Source organism: Staurois parvus, unplaced genomic scaffold (assembly GCF_062004578.1).
Source record: "Staurois parvus isolate SC_StPar_1 unplaced genomic scaffold, SC_StPar_1.0 ptg002460l, whole genome shotgun sequence".
NCBI lineage: Eukaryota > Metazoa > Chordata > Amphibia > Anura > Ranidae > Staurois > Staurois parvus.
The window spans coordinates 91,150-105,627 of NW_028320256.1; the positions used below are offsets into that span (position 1 = coordinate 91,150).

The following is a 14,478-nucleotide window of genomic DNA, read 5'->3' on the forward strand; positions in this document are numbered from 1 at the left end:
AAACAACCTCAGACCCATCTCCCTGCTGCCACTCACTTCCAAACTCCTGGAGCGCTTAGTCTACAACCGCCTAAGCGCCCACCTAACTGACAACAACCTCCTTGATCCACTACAGTCCGGCTTCCGTCCCCTACACTCCACCGAAACCGCCCTCCTCAAAATCACCAACGACATACTTACCGCCAAAGCCAAAGGCGACTACTCTGTCCTCCTCCTCCTGGACCTCTCCGCGGCCTTCGACACAGTTGACCACCCCCTCCTCCTTAATAAACTATTCTCCCTTGGCATCAGAGACACCGCTCTCTCCTGGTTCTCCTCTTACCTATCCCGACGCTCCTTCAGCGTTTCCTACAATGGTGCCACCTCCCCTTCCCTCCCCCTCTCTGTTGGGGTCCCCCAGGGCTCTGTCCTTGGACCCCTTCTCTTCTCCATCTACACCTCCTCCCTTGGCAAACTCATACACTCCCATGGCTTCAACTACCATCTCTATGCTGATGACACTCAAATTTACCTCTCCACCCCTCACCTCACCTCCACTTTCTCCGCCCGCATCACTCACCTCCTAAACGACATCTCTGACTGGATGTCGCTCCATTTCCTCAAACTCAACCTCTCCAAAACCGAGCTTCTCGTCTTCCCTCCTGCCCGCGCCCCCCCCCCCCATCCTATCCATCACTACTAACATCACCACCATCAATCCCGCCCCGCAAGCCAAAGTCCTTGGGGTCATTCTGGACTCTAACCTCTCCTTCCAACCTCATGTCAAATCACTGACAAACACATGCAGGCTCCACCTCCGCAATATCGCCAAAATATGCACCTTCCTTACCCCAGACACCGCTAAACTACTTGTGCACTCCCTGATTATCTCACGCCTTGACTACTGCAACTCCCTCCTCACCGGCCTACCCCAGTGCAAACTCTCCCCGCTTCAGACCATCCTGAACTCAGCTGCCAGACTCATCCACCTCACCAGCCGCTCCACCTCTGCCACCCCCCTCTGCCTCTCCCTCCACTGGCTCCCTATCGCCCAACGCATCAAATTCAAACTACTCACTCTGACCTACAAAGCCATTCACAACACTGCCCCTAACTACCTCACCGACCTGATTCCCAAGTACCACCCTACCCGTACCCTTCGCTCTTCACAGGACCTCCTTCTATCTTGCTCCCTGGTCTCCTCCTCACACGCACGTCTGCAAGACTTCTCCAGGTCCTCCCCCATCCTCTGGAACTCACTACCCCAATCCATCAGACTGTCACCTTCCCTCCTCACCTTCAGGCGCTCCCTGAAAACCCACCTCTTCAGGGAAGCCTACCCCACCCTCACCTAACTGCTGCTCTCCTTCATTCCTCCTACCACTCCATCCCCCACAGCCACTTCCTCCTGTACCACTACCCCCTCCCTCCCAGATTGTAAGCTCGAAAGAGTAGGGCCCTCTTACCCCTCGTGTGCTGTTCGTAGCTGCTGTAATGTTTCATGTATTGTCCCCCCCTCTATTGTAAAGCGCTGAGCAAACCCTTTGGCGCTATATAAACTCAATGTAATGTAATGTAATGCTTTGTGAAAGCAGCCAGTGGCTTTAGTCTCTGAACTTCCCAAAGGACATGGTGAGAAACTAGCTAAACACTCAGCCAATATCCATAACACTGAACTTCTCGCTACTTTTACCAAAGAGCTTTCTTCAGTTCTTTTAAACCTGGCCCTGGGAGGAGGAAGTCAACATAAAGAAACTATTACAGCAGCACGTAAAAGGAGAACATGAAATTTTGTTGATGGTAGGCTGGAATCTCGACTGATCCTCCTAATCAATGATTGTCTTTGTCATTGACTTAAAACAATATGTCAAACATTTTTAGAATGAGGTCAACAATGGCACCTTGCATGTCTTAATCTTCAAAGGATTCCCTGTGGTTTAATTTGAAAGTTGGAAACTAGAAAAAGCGAGTATCAGAACTCAATAAAAAAATATATGTCCACTGTAGCTTACTTTTTTTTGAAAAATGGTAAGAAGTTTTTTTGAAATATCAGTACATTGAAAGATTGCTAGTTAAAGAACAAGTAGCTTTTTCTGCTAGAAAAATCTGTTGGCCTTTCAGACCTCCTGACAACACTTTCCAGATATATGCTACTTTTACTTTTTCCCAGGTAAAGGCCCAAAAGTCAAAAGCGGATTTTCACCTTGAGTACAGTACATTGAAAGATTGCAAGCCAAAGAACATTGTAGATTTTTATGCTTCGAAATCTGTTGGCCTTTCAGACCATCTTACAACACGCTCCAGATGCATGCTTCTCTTACTTTTTCCCCATGTAAAGGACAAAAAGCCAAAAGGGGAATTTCATCTTGGTCAATATATTTAAAAAATGAGAATACTGCCTGTTTCATCAATACATTTTTCATATTAATCTGTTTGTCTCTTCAATATTTACACAACATGTTACGGCAGAGGTTTCGTGATTTTTCTTTTTCCGTAGATCAGGACACTTTTTTTTTCATGTAGAGGCTTGTTAAAGTAAAGAACATTGATGATTTTGAATTAGCAATATTGCACTTTCCTCCCAAAAGAGAGCTGTAGACAGGTGATTGTGCAAAATCGGAGGTTGAGAGTATTCTGAATTGAGCTAGGAAACGCCTAGGAGCTTCCTCTCAGTCATGGGACTTACAGCAGCCAGTTGGGAATGTGTTCCAAGCTTGAAAACATCACATCTGTAGCAATTCCAAATTGTGGGAGAAAGCTATATCTTCTGCTTTGAAGAGTTTAGCTTACCAATGTTGATGGGAACCCCTATCGCTTGATTCAAATAATGCTTTGTGAAAGCAGCCAGTGGCTTTAGTCTCTGAACTTCCCAAAGGACATGGTGAGAAACTAGCTAAACACTCAGCCAATATCCATAACACTGAACTTCTCGCTACTTTTTCCAAAGAGCTTTCTTCAGTTCTTTTAAACCTGGCCCTGGGAGGAGGAAGTCAACATAAAGAAACTATTACAGCAGCACGTAAGAGGAGAACATGAAATTTTGTTGATGGTAGGCTGGAATCTCGACTGATCCTCCTAATCAATGATTGTCTTTGTCATTGACTTAAAACAATATGTCAAACATTTTTAGAATGAGGTCAACAATGGCACCTTGCATGTCTTAATCTTCAAAGGATTCCCTGTGGTTTAATTTGAAAGTTGGAAACTAGAAAAAGTGAGTATCAGAACTCAATAAAAAAATATATGTCCACTGTAGCTTACTTTTTTTTGAAAAATGGTAAGAAGTTTTTTTGAAATATCAGTACATTGAAAGATTGCTAGTTAAAGAACAAGTAGCTTTTTCTGCTAGAAAAATCTGTTGACCTTTCAGACCTTCTGACAACACTTTCCAGATATATGCTACTTTTACTTTTTCCCAGGTAAAAGCCCAAAAGTCAAAAGCGGATTTTCACCTTGATAAATAGATTTAAAAAAGAGAATACCGATTGTTTCATCAATACATTTTTCATATTAACGTATTGGCCTCTTCAATATGTTTACAACATGTTATGGCAGCGGTTTCACAATTTCTCTTTTTCACTAATCAGGACTTTTTTTTTTCTCTTGTACAGGCTTGGTGAAGTTAATAATATTGTTGATTTTGAAATACTTTGCATTTTCCTCTCAAAAGGGAGCTGTAGAAAGGCGATTGTGCAAAAGTGGAGAGAGAGTAGTCTGAATTGGGTTAGGAAACACCTGGGAGCTTCCTCTCAGTCATTGGACTTACAGTAGCCAGCCGTGAGTCTGTTCCAAGCTTGACAACATCACATCTGTAGCAATTTCATATTGTGAGGGAGAGCTACATCTTCTGCTTTGAAGAACCAAGCTTACCAAGGTTGATGGGAACCCACTTGCTTGATTCAAGCAATGCTCTGTGAGAGCAGTCAGTGGCTTTAGTCTCAGACCTTCCCCAAGGACATTGTGAGGAGTGACCCAAGCACTCTGCCAGTATCCTCAGCACTGAACTTTCCTCCACGGTTTCAAAACAGCTTTCTGCACTTCTTTTAAACCTCGCCCTGGGAGAGGGAAGTCAACATAAGGAGACTCTTACAAAAGCACGTAGAACGAGAAAATGAATTTTTGTTGACGGTGGACTTGTATCTTGAATGATCCTCCTAATCAATGGCTGCCTGTATCATTGACATAAAAGAATATGCAAAATATTTTCAGAACGAGGTCAACAATGACACCTTGCATTTATTCATCTTCATAGGATTCCTTGTGGACTTATTTGAAGGTTGGAAACTAGAAAAATCGAGCATCAGAACTCTATGAAAAATATCTTTCCACTTTAGCTTACTTTTTGCTTTGAAAAATGGTAAGAATGTATGTTTGAAATATCAGTACATTGAAAGATTGCAAGCCAAAGAACATTGTAGATTTTTATGCTTCGAAATCTGTTGGCCTTTCAGACCATCTTACAACACGCTCCAGATGCATGCTTCTCTTACTTTTTCCCCATGTAAAGGACAAAAAGCCAAAAGGGGAATTTCATCTTGGTCAATATATTTAAAAAATGAGAATACTGCCTGTTTCATCAATACATTTTTCATATTAATCTGTTTGTCTCTTCAATATTTACACGACATGTTACGGCAGAGGTTTCGTGATTTTTCTTTTTCCGTAGATCAGGACACTTTTTTTTTTCATGTAGAGGCTTGTTAAAGTAAAGAACATTGATGATTTTGAATTAGCAATATTGCACTTTCCTCAAAAAGAGAGCTGTAGACAGGTGATTGTGCAAAATCGGAGGTTGAGAGTATTCTGAATTGAGCTAGGAAATGCCTAGGAGCTTCCTCTCAGTCATGGGACTTACAGCAGCAAGTTGGGAATGTGTTCCAAGCTTGAAAACATCACATCTGTAGCAATTCCAAATTGTGGGAGAAAGCTATATCTTCTGCTTTGAAGAGTTTAGCTTACCAATGTTGATGGGAACCCCTATCGCTTGATTCAAATAATGCTTTGTGAAAGCAGCCAGTGGCTTTAGTCTCTGAACTTCCCAAAGGACATGGTGAGAAACTAGCTAAACGCTCAGCCAATATCCATAACACTGAACTTCTCGCTACTTTTACCAAAGAGCTTTCTTCAGTTCTTTTAAACCTGGCCCTGGGAGGAGGAAGTCAACATAAAGAAACTATTACAGCAGCACGTAAAAGGAGAACATGAAATTTTGTTGATGGTAGGCTGGAATCTCGACTGATCCTCCTAATCAATGATTGTCTTTGTCATTGACTTAAAACAATATGTCAAACATTTTTAGAATGAGGTCAACAATGGCACCTTGCATGTCTTAATCTTCAAAGGATTCCCTGTGGTTTAATTTGAAAGTTGGAAACTAGAAAAAGCGAGTATCAGAACTCAATAAAAAAATATATGTCCACTGTAGCTTACTTTTTTTTGAAAAATGGTAAGAAGTTTTTTTGAAATATCAGTACATTGAAAGATTGCTAGTTAAAGAACAAGTAGCTTTTTCTGCTAGAAAAATCTGTTGGCCTTTCAGACCTCCTGACAACACTTTCCAGATATATGCTACTTTTACTTTTTCCCAGGTAAAAGCCCAAAAGTCAAAAGCGGATTTTCACCTTGATAAATAGATTTAAAAAAGAGAATACCGATTGTTTCATCAATACATTTTTCATATTAACGTATTGGCCTCTTCAATATGTTTACAACATGTTATGGCAGCGGTTTCACAATTTCTCTTTTTCACTAATCAGGACTTTTTTTTTTCTCTTGTACAGGCTTGGTGAAGTTAATAATATTGTTGATTTTGAAATACTTTGCATTTTCCTCTCAAAAGGGAGCTGTAGAAAGGCGATTGTGCAAAAGTGGAGAGAGAGTAGTCTGAATTGGGTTAGGAAACACCTGGGAGCTTCCTCTCAGTCATTGGACTTACAGTAGCCAGCCGTGAGTCTGTTCCAAGCTTGACAACATCGCATCTGTAGCAATTTCATATTGTGAGGGAGAGCTACATCTTCTGCTTTGAAGAACCAAGCTTACCAAGGTTGATGGGAACCCACTTGCTTGATTCAAGCAATGCTCTGTGAGAGCAGCCAGTGGCTTTAGTCTCAGACCTTCCCCAAGGACATTGTGAGGAGTGACCCAAGCACTCTGCCAGTATCCTCAGCACTGAACTTTCCTCCACGGTTTCAAAACAGCTTTCTGCACTTCTTTTAAACCTCGCCCTGGGAGAGGGAAGTCAACATAAGGAGACTCTTACAAAAGCACGTAGAACGAGAAAATGAATTTTTGTTGACGGTGGACTTGTATCTTGAATGATCCTCCTAATCAATGGCTGCCTGTATCATTGACATAAAAGAATATGCAAAATATTTTCAGAACGAGGTCAACAATGACACCTTGCATTTATTCATCTTCATAGGATTCCTTGTGGACTTATTTGAAGGTTGGAAACTAGAAAAATCGAGCATCAGAACTCTATGAAAAATATCTTTCCACTTTAGCTTACTTTTTGCTTTGAAAAATGGTAAGAATGTATGTTTGAAATATCAGTACATTGAAAGATTGCAAGCCAAAGAACATTGTAGATTTTTATGCTTCGAAATCTGTTGGCCTTTCAGACCATCTTACAACACGCTCCAGATGCATGCTTCTCTTACTTTTTCCCCATGTAAAGGACAAAAAGCCAAAAGGGGAATTTCATCTTGGTCAATATATTTAAAAAATGAGAATACTGCCTGTTTCATCAATACATTTTTCATATTAATCTGTTTGTCTCTTCAATATTTACACGACATGTTACGGCAGAGGTTTCGTGATTTTTCTTTTTCCGTAGATCAGGACACTTTTTTTTTTCATGTAGAGGCTTGTTAAAGTAAAGAACATTGATGATTTTGAATTAGCAATATTGCACTTTCCTCCCAAAAGAGAGCTGTAGACAGGTGATTGTGCAAAATCGGAGGTTGAGAGTATTCTGAATTGAGCTAGGAAACGCCTAGGAGCTTCCTCTCAGTCATGGGACTTACAGCAGCAAGTTGGGAATGTGTTCCAAACTTGAAAACATCACATCTGTAGCAATTCCAAATTGTGGGAGAAAGCTATATCTTCTGCTTTGAAGAGTTTAGCTTACCAATGTTGATGGGAACCCCTATCGCTTGATTCAAATAATGCTTTGTGAAAGCAGCCAGTGGCTTTAGTCTCTGAACTTCCCAAAGGACATGGTGAGAATCTAGCTAAACGCTCAGCCAATATCCATAACATTGAACTTCTCGCTACTTTTTCCAAAGAGCTTTCTTCAGTTCTTTTAAACCTAGCCCTGGGAGGAGGAAGTCAACATAAAGAAACTATTACAGCAGCACGTAAAAGGAGAACATGAAATTTTGTTGATGGTAGGCTGGAATCTCGACTGATCCTCCTAATCAATGATTGTCTTTGTCATTGACTTAAAATAATATGTCAAACATTTATAGAATGAGGTCAACAATGGCACCTTGCATGTCTTAATCTTCAAAGGATTCCCTGTGGTTTAATTTGAAAGTTGGAAACTAGAAAAAGTGAGTATCAGAACTCAATAAAAAAATATATGTCCACTGTAGCTTACTTTTTTTTGAAAAATGGTAAGAAGTTTTTTTGAAATATCAGTACATTGAAAGATTGCTAGTTAAAGAACAAGTAGCTTTTTCTGCTAGAAAAATCTGTTGACCTTTCAGACCTTCTTACAACACTTTCCAGATATATGCTACTTTTACTTTTTCCCAGGTAAAGGCCCAAAAGCCAAAAGCGGATTTTCACCTTGATAAATAGATTTAAAAAAGAGAATACCGATTGTTTCAACAATACATTTTTCATATTAACGTATTGGCCTCTTCAATATGTTTACAACATGTTATGGCAGCGGTTTCACAATATCTCCTTTTCACTAATCAAGACTTTTTTTTTTCTCTTGTATAGGCTTTGTGAAGTTAATAATATTGTTGATTTTGAAATACTTTGCATTTTCCTCTCAAAAGGGAGCTGTAGAAAGGCGATTGTGCAAAAGTGGAGAGAGAGTAGTCTGAATTGGGTTAGGAAACACCTGGGAGCTTCCTCTCAGTCATTGGACTTACAGTAGCCAGCCGTGAGTCTGTTCCAAGCTTGACAACATCGCATCTGTAGCAATTTCATATTGTGAGGGAGAGCTACATCTTCTGCTTTGAAGAACCAAGCTTACCAAGGTTGATGGGAACCCACTTGCTTGATTCAAGCAATGCTCTTTGAGAGCAGCCAGTGGCTTTAGTCTCAGACCTTCCACAAGGACATTGTGAGGAGTGACCCAAGCACTCTGCCAGTATCCTCAGCACTGAACTTTCCTCCACGGTTTCAAAACAGCTTTCTGCACTTCTTTTAAACCTCGCCCTGGGAGAGGGTAGTCAACATAAGGAGACTCTTACAAAAGCACATAGAACGAGAAAATTAATTTTTGTTGACGGTGGACTTGTATCTTGAATGATCCTCCTAATCAATGGCTGCCTGTATCATTGACATAAAAGAATATGCAAAATATTTTCAGAACGAGGTCAACAATGACACCTTGCATTTATTCATCTTCATAGGATTCCTTGTGGACTTATTTGAAGGTTGGAAACTAGAAAAATCGAGCATCAGAACTCTATGAAAAATATCTTTCCACTTTAGCTTACTTTTTGCTTTGAAAAATGGTAAGAATGTATGTTTGAAATATCAGTACATTGAAGGATTGCAAGCCAAAGAACATTGTAGATTTTTATGCTTCGAAATCTGTTGGCCTTTCAGACCATCTTACTACACCTTCCAGATGCATGCTTCTCTTACTTTTTCCCCATGTAAAGGACAAAAAGCCAAAAGGGGAATTTCATCTTGGTCAATATATTTAAAAAATGAGAATACTGCCTGTTTCATCAATACATTTTTCATATTAATCTGTTTGTCTCTTCCATATTTACACGACATGTTACGGCAGAGGTTTCGTGATTTTTCTTTTTCCGTAGATCAGGACACTTTTTTTTTTCATGTAGAGGCTTCTTAAAGTAAAGAACATTGATGATTTTGAAATAGCAATATTGCACTTTCCTCCCAAAAGAGAGCTGTAGATAGATGATTGTGCAAAATCGGAGGTTGAGAGTATTCTGAATTGAGATAGAAAACACCTAGGAGCTTCCTCTCAGTCATGGGACTTACAGCAGCCAGTTGGGAATGTGTTCCAAGCTTGAAAACATCACATCTGTAGCAATTCCAAATTGTGGGAGAAAGCTATATCTTCTGCTTTGAAAAGTTTAGCTTACCAATGTTGATGGGAACCCCTATCGCTTGATTCAAATAATGCTTTGTGAAAGCAGCCAGTGGCTTTAGTCTCTGAACTTCCCAAAGGACATGGTGAGAATCTAGCTAAACGCTCAGCCAATATCCATAACACTGAACTTCTCGCTACTTTTTCCAAAGAGCTTTCTTCAGTTCTTTTAAACCTAGCCCTGGGAGGAGGAAGTCAACATAAAGAAACTATTACAGCAGAACGTAAAAGGAGAACATGAAATTTTGTTGATGGTAGGCTGGCATCTCGACTGATCCTCCTAATCAATGTTTGTCTTTGTCATTGACATAAAACAATATGTCAAACATTTTTAGAATGAGGTCAACAATGGCACCTTGCATGTCTTAATCTTCAAAGGATTCCCTGTGGTTTAATTTGAAAGTTGGAAACTAGAAAAAGTGAGCATCAGAACTCAATAAAAAAATATATGTCCCCTGTAGCTTACTTTTTTTTGAAAAATGGTAAGAAGTTTTTTTGAAATATCAGTACATTGAAAGATTGCTAGTTAAAGAACAAGTAGCTTTTTCTGCTAGAAAAATCTGTTGGCCTTTCAGACCTTCTGACAAAACTTTCCAGATATATGCTACTTTTACTTTTTCCCAGGTAAAGGCCCAAAAGCCAAAAGTGGATTTTCACCTTGATAAATAGATTTAAAAAAGAGAATACCGATTGTTTCATCAATACATTTTTCATATTAACGTATTGGCCTCTTCAATATATTTACGACATGTTATGGCGGCGGTTTCACAATTTCTCTTTTTCACTAATCAGGACTTTTTTTTTTCTCTTGTACAGGCTTGGTGAAGTTAATAATATTGTTGATTTTGAAATACTTTGCATTTTCCTCTCAAAAGGGAGCTGTAGAAAGGCGATTGTGCAAAAGTGGAGAGAGAGTAGTCTGAATTGGGTTAGGAAACACCTGGGAGCTTCCTCTCAGTCATTGGACTTACAGTAGCCAGCCGTGAGTCTGTTCCAAGCTTGACAACATCGCATCTGTAGCAATTTCATATTGTGAGAGAGAGCTACATCTTCTGCTTTGAAGAACCAAGCTTACCAAGGTTGATGGGAACCCACTTGCTTGATTCAAGCAATGCTCTGTTAGAGCAGCCAGTGGCTTTAGTCGCAGACCTTCCCCAAGGACATTGTGAGGAGTGACCCAAGCACTCTGCCAGTATCCTCAGCACTGAACTTTCCTCCACGGTTTCAAAACAGCTTTCTGCACTTCTTTTAAACCTCGCCCTGGGAGAGGGTAGTCAACATAAGGAGACTCTTACAAAAGCACATAGAACGAGAAAATGAATTTTTGTTGACGGTGGACTTGTATCTTGAATGATCCTCCTAATCAATGGCTGCCTGTATCATTGACATAAAAGAATATGCAAAATATTTTCAGAACGAGGTCAACAATGACACCTTGCATTTATTCATCTTCATAGGATTCCTTGTGGACTTATTTGAAGGTTGGAAACTAGAAAAATCGAGCATCAGAACTCTATGAAAAATATCTTTCCACTTTAGCTTACTTTTTGCTTTGAAAAATGGTAAGAATGTATGTTTGAAATATCAGTACATTGAAAGATTGCAAGCCAAAGAACATTGTAGATTTTTATGCTTCGAAATCTGTTGGCCTTTCAGACCATCTTACAACACGCTCCAGATGCATGCTTCTCTTACTTTTTCCCCATGTAAAGGACAAAAAGCCAAAAGGGGAATTTCATCTTGGTCAATATATTTAAAAAATGAGAATACTGCCTGTTTCATCAATACATTTTTCATATTAATCTGTTTGTCTCTTCAATATTTACACGACATGTTACGGCAGAGGTTTCGTGATTTTTCTTTTTCCGTAGATCAGGACACTTTTTTTTTTCATGTAGAGGCTTGTTAAAGTAAAGAACATTGATGATTTTGAACTAGCAATATTGCACTTTCCTCCCAAAAGAGAGCTGTAGACAGGTGATTGTGCAAAATCGGAGGTTGAGAGTATTCTGAATTGAGCTAGGAAACGCCTAGGAGCTTCCTCTCAGTCATGGGACTTACAGCAGCAAGTTGGGAATGTGTTCCAAGCTTGAAAACATCACATCTGTAGCAATTCCAAATTGTGGGAGAAAGCTATATCTTCTGCTTTGAAGAGTTTAGCTTACCAATGTTGATGGGAACCCCTATCGCTTGATTCAAATAATGCTTTGTGAAAGCAGCCAGTGGCTTTAGTCTCTGAACTTCCCAAAGGACATGGTGAGAATCTAGCTAAACGCTCAGCCAATATCCATAACACTGAACTTCTCGCTACTTTTTCCAAAGAGCTTTCTTCAGTTCTTTTAAACCTAGCCCTGGGAGGAGGAAGTCAACATAAAGAAACTATTACAGCAGAACGTAAAAGGAGAACATGAAATTTTGTTGATGGTAGGCTGGCATCTCGACTGATCCTCCTAATCAATGTTTGTCTTTGTCATTGACATAAAACAATATGTCAAACATTTTTAGAATGAGGTCAACAATGGCACCTTGCATGTCTTAATCTTCAAAGGATTCCCTGTGGTTTAATTTGAAAGTTGGAAACTAGAAAAAGTGAGCATCAGAACTCAATAAAAAAATATATGTCCCCTGTAGCTTACTTTTTTTTGAAAAATGGTAAGAAGTTTTTTTGAAATATCAGTACATTGAAAGATTGCTAGTTAAAGAACAAGTAGCTTTTTCTGCTAGAAAAATCTGTTGGCCTTTCAGACCTTCTGACAAAACTTTCCAGATATATGCTACTTTTACTTTTTCCCAGGTAAAGGCCCAAAAGCCAAAAGTGGATTTTCACCTTGATAAATAGATTTAAAAAAGAGAATACCGATTGTTTCATCAATACATTTTTCATATTAACGTATTGGCCTCTTCAATATATTTACGACATGTTATGGCGGCGGTTTCACAATTTCTCTTTTTCACTAATCAGGACTTTTTTTTTTCTCTTGTACAGGCTTGGTGAAGTTAATAATATTGTTGATTTTGAAATACTTTGCATTTTCCTCTCAAAAGGGAGCTGTAGAAAGGCGATTGTGCAAAAGTGGAGAGAGAGTAGTCTGAATTGGGTTAGGAAACACCTGGGAGCTTCCTCTCAGTCATTGGACTTACAGTAGCCAGCCGTGAGTCTGTTCCAAGCTTGACAACATCGCATCTGTAGCAATTTCATATTGTGAGAGAGAGCTACATCTTCTGCTTTGAAGAACCAAGCTTACCAAGGTTGATGGGAACCCACTTGCTTGATTCAAGCAATGCTCTGTTAGAGCAGCCAGTGGCTTTAGTCGCAGACCTTCCCCAAGGACATTGTGAGGAGTGACCCAAGCACTCTGCCAGTATCCTCAGCACTGAACTTTCCTCCACGGTTTCAAAACAGCTTTCTGCACTTCTTTTAAACCTCGCCCTGGGAGAGGGTAGTCAACATAAGGAGACTCTTACAAAAGCACATAGAACGAGAAAATGAATTTTTGTTGACGGTGGACTTGTATCTTGAATGATCCTCCTAATCAATGGCTGCCTGTATCATTGACATAAAAGAATATGCAAAATATTTTCAGAACGAGGTCAACAATGACACCTTGCATTTATTCATCTTCATAGGATTCCTTGTGGACTTATTTGAAGGTTGGAAACTAGAAAAATCGAGCATCAGAACTCTATGAAAAATATCTTTCCACTTTAGCTTACTTTTTGCTTTGAAAAATGGTAAGAATGTATGTTTGAAATATCAGTACATTGAAAGATTGCAAGCCAAAGAACATTGTAGATTTTTATGCTTCGAAATCTGTTGGCCTTTCAGACCATCTTACAACACGCTCCAGATGCATGCTTCTCTTACTTTTTCCCCATGTAAAGGACAAAAAGCCAAAAGGGGAATTTCATCTTGGTCAATATATTTAAAAAATGAGAATACTGCCTGTTTCATCAATACATTTTTCATATTAATCTGTTTGTCTCTTCAATATTTACACGACATGTTACGGCAGAGGTTTCGTGATTTTTCTTTTTCCGTAGATCAGGACACTTTTTTTTTTCATGTAGAGGCTTGTTAAAGTAAAGAACATTGATGATTTTGAACTAGCAATATTGCACTTTCCTCCCAAAAGAGAGCTGTAGACAGGTGATTGTGCAAAATCGGAGGTTGAGAGTATTCTGAATTGAGCTAGGAAACGCCTAGGAGCTTCCTCTCAGTCATGGGACTTACAGCAGCAAGTTGGGAATGTGTTCCAAGCTTGAAAACATCACATCTGTAGCAATTCCAAATTGTGGGAGAAAGCTATATCTTCTGCTTTGAAGAGTTTAGCTTACCAATGTTGATGGGAACCCCTATCGCTTGATTCAAATAATGCTTTGTGAAAGCAGCCAGTGGCTTTAGTCTCTGAACTTCCCAAAGGACATGGTGAGAAACTAGCTAAACACTCAGCCAATATCCATAACACTGAACTTCTCGCTACTTTTACCAAAGAGCTTTCTTCAGTTCTTTTAAACCTGGCCCTGGGAGGAGGAAGTCAACATAAAGAAACTATTACAGCAGCACGTAAAAGGAGAACATGAAATTTTGTTGATGGTAGGCTGGAATCTCGACTGATCCTCCTAATCAATGATTGTCTTTGTCATTGACTTAAAACAATATGTCAAACATTTTTAGAATGAGGTCAACAATGGCACCTTGCATGTCTTAATCTTCAAAGGATTCCCTGTGGTTTAATTTGAAAGTTGGAAACTAGAAAAAGCGAGTATCAGAACTCAATAAAAAAATATATGTCCACTGTAGCTTACTTTTTTTTGAAAAATGGTAAGAAGTTTTTTTGAAATATCAGTACATTGAAAGTTTGCTAGTTAAAGAACAAGTAGCTTTTTCTGCTAGAAAAATCTGTTGGCCTTTCAGACCTCCTGACAACACTTTCCAGATATATGCTACTTTTACTTTTTCCCAGGTAAAGGCCCAAAAGTCAAAAGCGGATTTTCACGTTGATAAATAGATTTAAAAAAGAGAATACCGATTGTTTCATCAATACATTTTTCATATTAACGTATTGGCCTCTTCAATATATTTACAACATTTTAAGGCAGCGGTTTCACAATTTCTCTTTTTCACTAATCAGGACTTTTTTTTTTCTCTTGTACAGGCTTGGTGAAGTTAATAATATTGTTGATTTTGAAATACT

The 14,478-nt window shown here is 39.3% G+C and overlaps 11 non-coding genes across 11 annotated transcripts; all 11 read right to left on the reverse strand.

The window, feature by feature from the left end:
- Positions 1–2,597: 2,597 nt before the first annotated feature.
- LOC149430803 (Nuclear RNase P) lies at positions 2,598–2,915 on the reverse strand. The gene has a single exon (XR_016309458.1).
- Positions 2,916–3,677: 762 nt separating this feature from the next.
- LOC149430804 (Nuclear RNase P) lies at positions 3,678–3,994 on the reverse strand. The gene has a single exon (XR_016309424.1).
- Positions 3,995–4,766: 772 nt separating this feature from the next.
- Positions 4,767–5,084, reverse strand: LOC149430805 (Nuclear RNase P). The gene has a single exon (XR_016309409.1).
- A 762-nt stretch (positions 5,085–5,846) lies between these two features.
- Positions 5,847–6,163, reverse strand: LOC149430806 (Nuclear RNase P). The gene has a single exon (XR_016309393.1).
- Positions 6,164–6,936: 773 nt separating this feature from the next.
- On the reverse strand, positions 6,937–7,254 carry LOC149430807 (Nuclear RNase P). The gene has a single exon (XR_016309397.1).
- A 762-nt stretch (positions 7,255–8,016) lies between these two features.
- LOC149430808 (Nuclear RNase P) lies at positions 8,017–8,333 on the reverse strand. Its single transcript, XR_016309436.1, has one exon.
- Positions 8,334–9,106: 773 nt separating this feature from the next.
- LOC149430809 (Nuclear RNase P) lies at positions 9,107–9,424 on the reverse strand. Its single transcript, XR_016309400.1, has one exon.
- Positions 9,425–10,186: 762 nt separating this feature from the next.
- Positions 10,187–10,503, reverse strand: LOC149430810 (Nuclear RNase P). The gene has a single exon (XR_016309429.1).
- Positions 10,504–11,276: 773 nt separating this feature from the next.
- On the reverse strand, positions 11,277–11,594 carry LOC149430811 (Nuclear RNase P). Its single transcript, XR_016309389.1, has one exon.
- A 762-nt stretch (positions 11,595–12,356) lies between these two features.
- Positions 12,357–12,673, reverse strand: LOC149430812 (Nuclear RNase P). The gene has a single exon (XR_016309430.1).
- A 773-nt stretch (positions 12,674–13,446) lies between these two features.
- LOC149430813 (Nuclear RNase P) lies at positions 13,447–13,764 on the reverse strand. Its single transcript, XR_016309388.1, has one exon.
- Positions 13,765–14,478: the final 714 nt, after the last annotated feature.